Source organism: Glycine max, chromosome 15 (assembly GCF_000004515.6).
Source record: "Glycine max cultivar Williams 82 chromosome 15, Glycine_max_v4.0, whole genome shotgun sequence".
Taxonomy (NCBI): Eukaryota; Viridiplantae; Streptophyta; class Magnoliopsida; order Fabales; family Fabaceae; genus Glycine; species Glycine max.
The window spans coordinates 28,466,926-28,478,738 of record NC_038251.2 but is presented as its reverse complement, the minus strand read 5'-3'; the positions used below and the strand labels follow the sequence as shown (position 1 = coordinate 28,478,738).

General features: G+C 32.2%; 1 long non-coding RNA gene across 1 annotated transcript; it reads left to right on the top strand.

The window, feature by feature from the left end:
* Positions 1–5,638: 5,638 nt before the first annotated feature.
* On the top strand, positions 5,639–6,454 carry LOC121173629 (uncharacterized). The gene is made up of 2 exons (XR_005888852.1): positions 5,639–6,072; positions 6,244–6,454. It is a non-coding gene; the product is annotated as an uncharacterized lncRNA (long non-coding RNA).
* Positions 6,455–11,813: the final 5,359 nt, after the last annotated feature.

Genomic DNA, 11,813 nt, shown 5'->3' with positions numbered 1-11,813 from the left:
ACCGAAAACATAATCTCAACAAACATGTGATTTATCGTAAAAATAAATAAACATGTGATTTTTTCTTATGAGATCAAATGAAGCAATCATTAAGGAAAGAATATACATTAATTTATTGATTGACCAGTAGCTTGTTAAGCGCCAATATGCTAACCGAATCAATGATCAATGCAATTTTTTTATTTTAACCGAATCAATGATTCAACTGCTAATATATTGGTGGTTGTAGGCTTCCAGGGCATTAGACATTTAGTTATTAGTTAAAATTCTCACAAGAGTCAAAGTTATTGTTTTGGTTCATTAATGCAGAATTAGTACTCTCAATTTGGTTCTTCAAAATTACTTGTCATCATGTTAGGTTTTTTTAATTGTCATTAAATTAATCTTGTTAACATATATATGCTATTCTTGTATTCTTGTGTTTTATTTTTCATATTTTGTTTCCAGCTAGGCAATTAAAATAATTTGTCCTTTTCACTGCTAACATTATTAATTTTATAGTTGCTAACACGGTTGTGATTGACTTATACCTGGATATTTTAGTTATATTAAGCACTAATTTATTATGTCTATTTTATTCTACTTTTTCAGTTTATTTTATCAAATGGATAAGAGTTGGATAGACTACAATTCTCTTAATAAAGAGAAGTATATTAGAGGAGTTTTAAACTTTCTAGATTTTGCATTTGCGAAATCATCAAAGGATGGAAAAATTTTATGCCCTTGTACCAAATGTGTCAATTGCAAGTGGCGCTCTCGGATGAATGTTTATGAGCACATTATTAGTAATGTATTTCTAAAAGGATATGTTACTTGGATCTTTCATGGTGAACAAGTTGGCCCATCTAGTTCTTTAGATACATCCCAAGTGGAAGGGGAGTTTGATCATGACATGGATACATTGGTTCATGATGCATTCACAATGCATGCAACTAATGAGAGTAATGACACAAATATAAATATGGAGGATGGAGATTCTAGAGAATTTATGAATGGACCTAGTGTTCAACAATCTGAAGACAATATTAATTCAGAAAAGTTCTATCAGATGTTAAGGGAGGCAGAGCAAAGTCTTTATAAAGGTTGTAAGAAGTTTACAAAATTGTCATTCCTTGTACATTTGTATCACTTAAAGTGTCTAAATGGGTGGACTGATAAAAGTTTTTCGATGTTGTTAGAGCTGTTAAGTGATGCATTACCAGAGGAAAATACTTTGCCCAAATCATTTTATGATACAAAAAAGATTATTTCAGGGTTGGGTCTATCTTATGAAAAAATTCATGTTTGTCCCAATGAATGCATATTGTATAGGAAGGATTTGGCTGATGCTGAAATTTGCCCTAAATGCAATTTGTCAAGATGGAAATATAACTCTAATGATGTTGAATGTAGAAAAAAGATACCAGCAAAGATTCTTCGTTGGTTCCCTCTTATACCTAGATTGCAAAGACTTTTTGTATCACCAAAAACAGCTTGTTCTATGATATGGCATGAGGTTGGTCGTACTAAAGATGGACTCCTGAGGCATCTAGCTGATTCATTTGCTTGGAAGAATTTTGATTGTCAGTATCCTGATTTTGCTTGTGACGCTCGTAATGTTCGACTAGGTTTGGCTACTGATGGCTTTAATCCTTTCAAAACTATGGCAATTTCCCATAGCACTTGGCCTGTTATCTTGATTCCGTACAATCTTCCTCCATGGATGTGTATGAAGCAACCTAATTTTATACTTTCATTGCTTATTCCTGGTCCAAAAGGTCCAGGTATGAACCTTGATGTTTATATGCAGCCTCTTGTGGAAGAATTAAAGGAATTATGGGAAATTGGGGTAAAAACGTTTGATGCATGTAAAAAAGAGTCATTCCAAATGCGTGCTGCAATTATGTGGACTATTAATGATTTTCCTGCTTATGCAAATTTGTCTGGTTGGAGCACTAGAGGCCAATATGCTTGTCTATGTTGTGGTTTTGAGATTGGCTCAAAGTGGTTGCGTTATGGTAGAAAGTTTTGCTATATGTGTCATCGTCGTTGGTTAGAGCCCGATCATAAGTGGAGATACAATAAAAGAGATTTTGATGGAACCCAGGAGTTTAGAGCTACACCTGATCTACCTAGTGGAGCTTTTTCTTTGAGATAGATGGAATACATGGAGTTGGGGATTGGTCACCATGGAAAAAGAGAAGTATTTTGTTCACATTGCCTTATTGGCAACATAGTGTGCTCCGTCATAATCTTGATGTTATGCACATAGAAAAGAATGCGTGTGATAACATTATTGGGATGTTGTTACAATTAGAAGGTAAGTCAAAGGACAATGATAAGGCACGCTATGATCTTGTTGATATGAATATTAGAAGCCAATTACATCCAAAGATGCACCCAAGTAAAGGCAAACAATATTTTCCTAGAGCTTGTTACCAAATGACTTCAAAAGAGAAAGAAACATTTTTGGAAGTTCTCAAAACAATAAAAGCTCCTGATGAATATTTGTCTAATATTTCAAGATGTGTGCAAGTGAAGGAACACAAAATATCCGGTCTCAAAAGTTATGATTGTCATCTTTTAATGCAAGTATAGCTATGAAAGGTTGTTTGCCAGACAAAGTGAGTTTAGCTATATCCGATCTTTGTTGTTTCTTCAAGGAGTTGTGTGGCAAGGTGCTTAATGAGAGTAATTTAGAGCACCTAGAGCATCAAGTAGCTCTAACATTATGCCAATTAGAACAGGTTTTTCCTCCATCTTTTTTCACCGTAATGGTACATTTGGTAATCCATTTGGCACATGAAGCAAGAGTTGGAGGACCTGTACATTACCGATGGATGTATCCTATTGAAAGGTATGAATACTTTTTAATCATTTTAAAACATTCTAGAGTTATAAAGTAAAATGATATTATCTTAATTTGTAACCTAAAATTTTCTTTTTAGGTTCCTTTTGACTCTAAAGTCATTTGTTCGTAATCGAGCACATCCAGAAGGATCTATTGCAGAAGGATATTTAGCTCATGAATGCTTGATATTTTGTTCAAGATATCTATCTAGGGTGGAGACTCATTTTAATCAATTTGCTCGAAATGATGACTCATGTTTTGTGGAAAATGTAAGTGTTTTAAATCCTAGAGGTAGACCATTGGGGAGAAAGAAGCAAGTTGGATTCAATGTGAAGAAGAGAAAAAGAGCTTCTCGGATTTCTCTTGATAAGAAAGCATTGGTTCAAGCACATAGATATGTGCTTTTCAATAGCAACAATGTTGACCACTTTCGAAAGTAATACAATTTTTTTCATGTTCATTTATTTATTGAATATTTGTATAATATCTTTCTATCAATGATAATGCTTACTTTTTCTAACCTTTTTTACATAGAGCCCATACTGATCTTATCAAGAGACAAAATCGTCGATTATCTCCATATGAAGTTGACAAAATTCATAGTAAAGAATTTCCAGATTGGTTCCGTGAAAGAGTAAGTTTAGGAAGAATCAATAATATTAAATTTTGCATTCATTTAAAATTTTAACCATTTGAAATAAAATTGTGGTAGGTTGCTCGATTGGAAGAGCAAGACAGCACTCTAGTGGCAAATGATATCAAGTGGTTAGCTCGTGGTCCACTAGAAATAGTGAGAAGATATAGCGGGTACATTGTTAATGGAGTTAGATTTCATACAAAGACACGTGAAAGGTGCTTGAAGACTCAAAACAGTGGCATTGTTGTAACTGTTAAGACATTAAGTTATGCCAGTTCAAGAGATAAAAACCCAAAGGAGGGAGAAATCCACTACTATGGTGCACTAACAGATATAATTCAATTGGATTATTCTGGAAAATATAAGGCTATACTTTTCAAGTGTGATTGGGTTGATATAAACAGGGGTTGCAAAATTGATAACTTCGGTATGACATTAGTGAATTTCAATTATTTGCAACATACAGGGAATGATATATGTGACGATCCATTTGTTTTTGCATCTCAAGCTAAGAAAGTATTCTATGTGGAGAATAAAACAAAAAATGGTTGGCTTGTTGTTGTGCATGCTAAAATCAGAGATGTATATGATATGGGTGATGAGCAATCCAATGACACGGATCAAGGGAATGAACAAGTCTTACAAGAGATAAATCATAATGATTTGATCAGACCAGAAGCCGATGATTGTGATGATATCATTGAAGTTACAATACCTATGGAGAACATTTTACCACATGACAAGGATGATAATTATATAGATGATGATGAGAGCGATGCAGACTTCTTTTGATTTGTTTTTATTTGTTCTATTTGAACATTTGGTTATAGTTTGAGTATACATGTATTGAACATTTTGTCACATTTATATACTCTTATTCCTTTCTTTAGTTTTTTGTTCTTATTATTCATTACTCTTGTGTTTATTTTTTGTTATGTATAAAAATCACTCACAATATAATGATGTTATCCGTTTTTTTATCAAAATTTGTTTCGTTGTTTCCTCAATAGTTTGATTCTTTGTGATTGGAGATTGGTGAAAAAATAGCTTACAAGCAATCTAAATTTGCCTTTTAGGTAATTACTTTGTTCTTCTTTTATTTTTTGGCATGGTGTTTAAAAAAATCATAGTCAATAATGTAGTTATATCTAATTTTTATTTTATTTTATTTTTTGGATTGATTTATTCAGCATACTATGGGAAAGCGCAGAAAGTTGAATATCATTCAAAATGATGGTCAATCACAAGCAAAAGAGCAATCAATTGAAAGCTCTACTGAACTGAACCAAAATAACAACTCTATACTTGAAGAAAATGCACAATTTGAAGGAGGTATAAAGATTTTATTAACTTAATTTCTTTATTTTATATTAAATTATTTATAACACAATTGTTTATTAACTAAATCAACAATCACAAACAGAACAACACATACAAGAAGATAGTCATGTTCAGTCTCATACTTCTCTTGAAAGTGCAAGTGAAAGTTCAACTAAAGGTATTTATACACATATGCTTTTTTGGGTTAGAATTATATGTACAATTCTGTTTGAGTTGAATATCTTTTAGAATATGATAAGATTAAATTTACTAGTGAGTTTCTTTTTTCCATATAGTTCAAATCTGTGTGTGTGTGTGTGTTTGATAAATGTCATATCCATGAATGATTTAGATAAAAAGAGAACCAGAGGTTATACACATATGCTAGATGTGTGGGACTTGCCAGATGGAGAATTCATACTTGTTGAAGTAGATCATTGGGGCAATCCTATGGGTTGGGAAGGGAAAACTCTACTGAATGCAATTGGGAGCTTGGTAAGGAGACACCAATGTGCTCCTATCAATTTTCTTAGCTGGAAAGACATGCCTAAGGACTATATTACTGACATGGTTGAATTAATTCAGGTCTGGTATAAAACTTTATAAGTGTTGTTTCATCTTGCTTCTTGTAAAATTTTATGTCTTCTAATGTCTAACAAAATGATCTTTTTTGTTTGTTAATGATACTCATAATAGAGTAAGTTTCGATTTGTTCCTGAATTAACTAAACAAACAAAGAAAATATTGATTGATGACATGAGTCTGAAATGGAGGCAATTTAAATATGAACTGAAATCAAAAGGATATGATGAGAGCAGAACTAAGGAGGAAATGATTGCTCACATCCCAGATCCAAGGGTTGATCCTTCTCAATATCGTGATTTAGTACATTATTGGTGTTCTGAGAAAGGACAGGTATACATGACAATGTCACCAACCTTTTGCTAACATAACAATTATATATTATATGTTTATTTTTATTATTGACTTTTTATATTTGTTGGTTATAGAAAATAAGCAACATCAACAAAAGGAGCCGCACAAAATATGAGGACTTGCATTGCATGGGAACCAATAATCTTCCAAGACGGATTCATGAGATGGTTTGCCTTTTTTATATTTTTTTATTTTTAAATTGCTTAATACAAATAGGATGATCGATCTTTTTAACTAATGTTAGACTACAAAGGCTAAGGGAGTGCAACCTTCTAGGGCAAAAATTTATATTGACACTCGAACTCGAAAAGATGGAAGCATTGTTACTGAAAAGGCTGCTATTGTAATTGTAAGAATTTTAATTTTTATTTCAATACTTTTTCTTTGTTTTGCTCAATTTTCTAATAGAAGGTTATGGGGTGAGGGGGAGTAACTAATGTGGAGATGAGTTTTGTTTAGTGATATTGAAGTATTCAGGATATTGATGTATGATAATAATTTATAAGGTGTATTTATGTAGGATGAACTAAAAAAGAAAATGGTTGAAGCAGAGAGTTCGCAAAATTTACAAAGCACCCAAGATTCTACTGATTGGACAAATGATATATATTCAAAAGTCAAAGGACCTGAAAAAAGAGGACGTGTGCGTTGTCTTGGCAAGCTTCCACATCAAGCAAGTTCATCTCAAAGCTCTTATACAAACAATAGAATTCAAAAGTTGGAGAATTTGCTTGGAAACCTTGTAGCTGTGCTTAAAGTACGATTTGCAGAAGATCCACAAATTAATCAAGTCTTAGAAGCTATAGATCAAGAGGTATGAATTTATAATTCTACTTATTCAACGATTTAACTATGATACGATACTTTACAAAGAAAAAACATTCTTTTAATTTAGGTACCTACAAATGATTCTACCGGTAAAGATCATCAAACTACAAACAATCTTAGCTAGAGGTGAGTTGAAATATAGTACTATATTTTAACTATGTATATATATATATATATATATATAGATAGATAGATAGATAGATAGATAGATAGATAGATATATAGAATATATCATCATTATGTTATTTTAATAGCAGTTGAATGTTATAATTTATGCTTCAGTCTTGTTCCTTTTACTTGAATGATGATTTGGAAAGCCCTCGTGCAATTGGACCCTTCTTTAGACTCTCACGGTCAAGGAAAAGATGATGGCAGCATCAACCACAAGATTATTCTGTTTGTGTCCCCACTATAAATATATAATTGGGTCATCTAATTGATCTTTTCTGGATGGGATCACCTAAATGAATTATTGATTAACTGGACCAGCTTGTGATAATATATTGTTAAATTTACACGTCCCATTTTTCTTTTTTGAGGTTTGTTTTCTTGTATATGTTATTGGGTGATATATACTTGTTAAATACATACTTGAAAGACCTATGCTAAAGCAAGAGTATTTTACAATTGGAATGAGGGTGGGAAAAATGTGAAGCAGAAAAGCAACCTTATTTTCATGTGAATGTTTGGCTATTATTGTTGCATACTCATTTTGTTTGACCATTCCATGTCCTTCCTAGGTTTTAATTATTCTCATCTGCATATCAACTTCATAAAATGTAACCCTTCAACAATTTCTAATTAATTATAAGTTGATGTAATTAATTAGTTGTGCAGAAGTATGCTAGATAAAGTAATCTTTTTTAACTTTCAACAGAAAACACAATCAATTTGGCTTTAGGGTCATCTTAATTACAGTTGTCACGTAGCCCTTTGAAGTATGTCATATCTAGTAAAACTAAAAGCTAAGAACAAATATCTTTCTTGCTGTGAAACAGGCTTCATGGAGTTGCTATAATTTGTTGCTTCTAAGAGAAAAAGGTAGGAGCATGCCAAGCTTATGATGGAAGAAACAGCTAGTTAAAACAAGATTCCAAATTAATTGCTGCACATGCAACATTTTAATACTACTGGGCTCTTTTTTTGTTTCGTGATATTACATATAGAAGAACCATGTTCTAAAAACATTCCCTTTTTTGTTCTTAAATCTTGCCACTGTAACCTTTTTCTAGGCAAAAGTGATGTTAATATGTTAGTCATTAGTCATAACTCCACGTGATTAGCACACAACATATACATTTAATTTGAATTTCAAATTGAGAGCAAATAAATTCTGAGGTCAACCACTAAAGATATGTTTGGATTTCTTCCATTCAAAGCTCACAATCTAGTTACAACAATCACAAATTAGGCTAACAAAAATTTAATTGTATGTAGCAGGTTGTTGTAACTTTTCAAATTTAATTAAGCTCATGTATATTTAATTAAAAATTATAATAAAAAAATAATGTAATTAGGAACTAGTTTTATTATTATATGACATTTACCTACAGAAGACCGTAGGTACAAGTAAATTGACTTTTACCTACAGTTAGAGATTATAGGTATAAATTAATATCTTTTACCTACACATTTAAAATAGTAGGTGTTACCTATAGTGATAGTTAAATTTGACTGTAGGTAAAAATATATCCGTAGGTAAAGCCTATAGTGACAGATTATTAGTTGTCACTGTATACCCCCTCAAAGTTGACGCAAAAAACGTCTGTAGGACAAAGTCCTTTATACATCTACCTACGGATTTTGGACTTCTAGTGACAGATTTTGACTGTAGGTATAAGTCATTTTCCTTGTAGTATTGGTTGCAGTTTAAAAGAAAATCCAGTAGAAGCCTTGATTGAATCTACCCCTAAATTGAAGATGTTCATCATTCAGTCCACAGTAGTGAGCATGAAGGCTTTGATCAGTTTCCTCACTTCCTTGGAAAATTTGGAGGCGGTGAATATCGTTCACAACGTCATTATGGATATGTCGTCACCTGATGAATTCAATTTTTTTAATATTCATGATATGGAAAACGATTTTGCCCCATCGATTATGGAAATAGGTTATATATTGTGAAGGAGAATAAAGCCTTAAGTGCCAGTATGAGCGTAACAATGCACCTGGATTTTTCCAAGTTTCAGCCATTGAAGACCGTTCCGTAGAGGATATCGGGCGGGAGGAGGAGATAATCTCTCTGACACATTATTTTATCAAAATATTCTTTGTTACTATTGCGTCAACCTTGTTATTTGTGCTTGAAATAACTATGTTTCCTAGCTAGACAATATCTAATTACCTTTTGTTGATTCCTGTTTAAACATGTTTACTAGCTTGTGCTGTTAGCCTATCCATTTACTTGGATAAGACTTTGATTGTTAATTTGACTAAGTACTTATGTGCGGAAAATATTTCTATGCTATGGTTGTGCTTAATATATATATATATATATATATATATATATATATATATATATATATATATATATATATATATATATATATATATAAAGTGAGTAAAGTCCAAGAGAAAACAAAAAGTACAGCAAGTTACATGCATAGCTGCACTTAGAGAAGAGCTAAAGTGAGTAAAGTCAAAAAAATAGTAGAGCAGGTTTGATCCAAATAAATTCGATAAGATATGTTTAGGTTGTTGTTAAAGTGTGTGTGTATATATATATATATATATATATATATATATATATATATATTACTTTCTACAAATTAAATTGTGCCGTATGCACTTAGTAATTAAGTGCAATTTCATATCTTCGTTCATGCCAACTTGAGGGAAAAAATAGATCAAACCTCTTCAATCATTTTGCTTCATCAAGAATAGTTAGTTCACTAGATAAGCATGCAGAGAGGAAGAGAGGAATAGAGAGATAAAATAAGAAAAGAGTGATTGGAGGATTTTTAGTGTATTATCTATTAAAAAATCAAAGCTTTTGCAACAGACTAAGGTATGTAGGAGGAAAAATTGTTTTATTTTTTTTTACTATAAACGGCTTACATTACTTCCTACATAATAGTGGTTTCAATACAAGCAAATATATCATAGAAAACCTGACAACTAGCATGTAATCTAGACACTTTAGTTGGGAGCTAAGCAACTTGATTTACTTATCATACTAAAATCACAACTGAGTTTTGAATTAAACTGACAGACTCTTTACATTTTTCACTAAAAGACCAAATTTTTTAGTCTAGGCAAAGAGTGTTGGAGTGAATGCAATCATGAAGTTGTTTGTAGTCAACTCAAAAACAATATTATGGAGATTCAATTCTTGTCATGAAGAACCCAGTTAATGGTAGCTAAGAGAGAGGCTGACTCCGCATTGTTTGCAGAGATCAATCCATGGCAGAAAGAGAATCTTGCTATAACAAGTTCACCTTTGTGGTTTCTAATACAAGTCTTGGGCAGAGAAAAGACAGGCATGCATTAGTAGTGTTACATTTAAGAATACCCAACGTGAGATTTTTCTAGCGATGGATAAAGTCATCATGAAGGAGCTGATATCTCAGTACATGAGCAAGTTACATTTAAGAACCTACACTACTACAAAAGGGTTTTTCCTTGTTGCAGTATCTACGTTGGTTATCAAAAAACTGATATAGTAAATGATGTGGTGGTATTTTTCCAATTAATGCCACTATATTACGCCGTTAATGATGGTTTTTATAAAACCGCCTTTGATGTAAACATTACGAAGATGCTTTTATAAAAACTATCTTTGATCCTAGTCATTTTAAATTATTTTATTCATTTTGACTTTCACTTTAAATTAATAGTTTCACTTTCATTTTTATTTTTGCCTTACTTGAATTGACTACTGTGACCACCACTTTTGATTCCCCCGTGAGGTCCAAAGTCTGCCACAAGGCCTATCTTGCCCTTCGTTTTGCTTCAGTCTCATCCCACGTCTCACCTAGTGCACATCCTAGCTTCCATTGTTTCCAGCTGCCTTCTTCCCATAGTAAGTACCAATGTCACAGCTGTCGCCGTCCGATGGCATGTTTATTGTTCATGCTAGTTCGATTGTTATAGCTTTTATTCATATGTGTTTGGTATTTGTAAAAAGCTTACAAATTTGTTGACATTGTGTTCATTTAATTTGAACCCTACATATACTGAGTTTTAATTAGAAGAAACCCTTTTTTTGAAACCCTAAATTGGCATACTGCATTCTGAGTTCTAATCATGCAAGCAACTATAATATTTATTCTCTATATTATTAAGCAAGTTGTGTTTGCTTACTAAAATTATCAATAGTTCATATGGCCATGTTTGGTATTCAGGTGGTTACTGACCTTGATGGGAATTTTATCGTATAAATTGGGAGCAATGGGGAGGAAGGTTTGAAGGATGGTTCCTTCGATGATGCTACTTTTAACTGCCCTCAGGTACAAAATAAAGTAGATCACATTTTAGCTTCTAATGTATTTAGCTCTTGCTTAATTGTGGCATTTCATCAATATGAGGTACATGTTCTTTTGTTTTTTGTAGGGCCTTGCTTATAATGAAAAGAAAAATATACTTTATGTTGCAAACACTGAAAACAATGTTTTAAGGTACATGGGAGCTTCAAAAATCAGTAGTCCAATTTTCATTTTTATTATATATGTGACAGCATCTTGTCATAATATCAAAATTGATCTGCACACAGTTTCATTCTTAAAAAGTTTAAGAAAATGTTGTTGTTTGATTTGATAAAAAGAACTTGGGTGTTGTGTTCGTATTGAGCACGAGTTAAGGTGTTGTATGTAAGTTCAATAGATCACTTTATTACTTTTAAAATACAATAATAACTTTTTGTTCAATATCTTCAATGAAAAAGTTTTTTACTGTAAGGTCTAACATTTTTTTCTGTATTAAAAGGGAAATTGATTTTGTTAATGAGAAAGTTAGGACTCTTGCTGGAAATAGGACCAAGGGCTCTGATTATGTTGGAGGTGGAAAAGGAGACTCTCAGGTGATAAAGTTGATTAGTAAATGTTGAGGATGAAGGGCCTTTGCATTGATATATAAAGTTAGACTCTTTTAAGTTTTTTAATTATCAATTTCCCCTTGGGATGTCTGCTTTCATCAATTTGAAGAAAAAATCAATATTGCCATGCATATGGCTGGCCAAAATCAGATTTGGGAGCACAATTTATTGGATGCAACTACAAGAGTATTTAGTGGTGATGGCTATGAAAGAAATTTAAATGGATCAAGGTA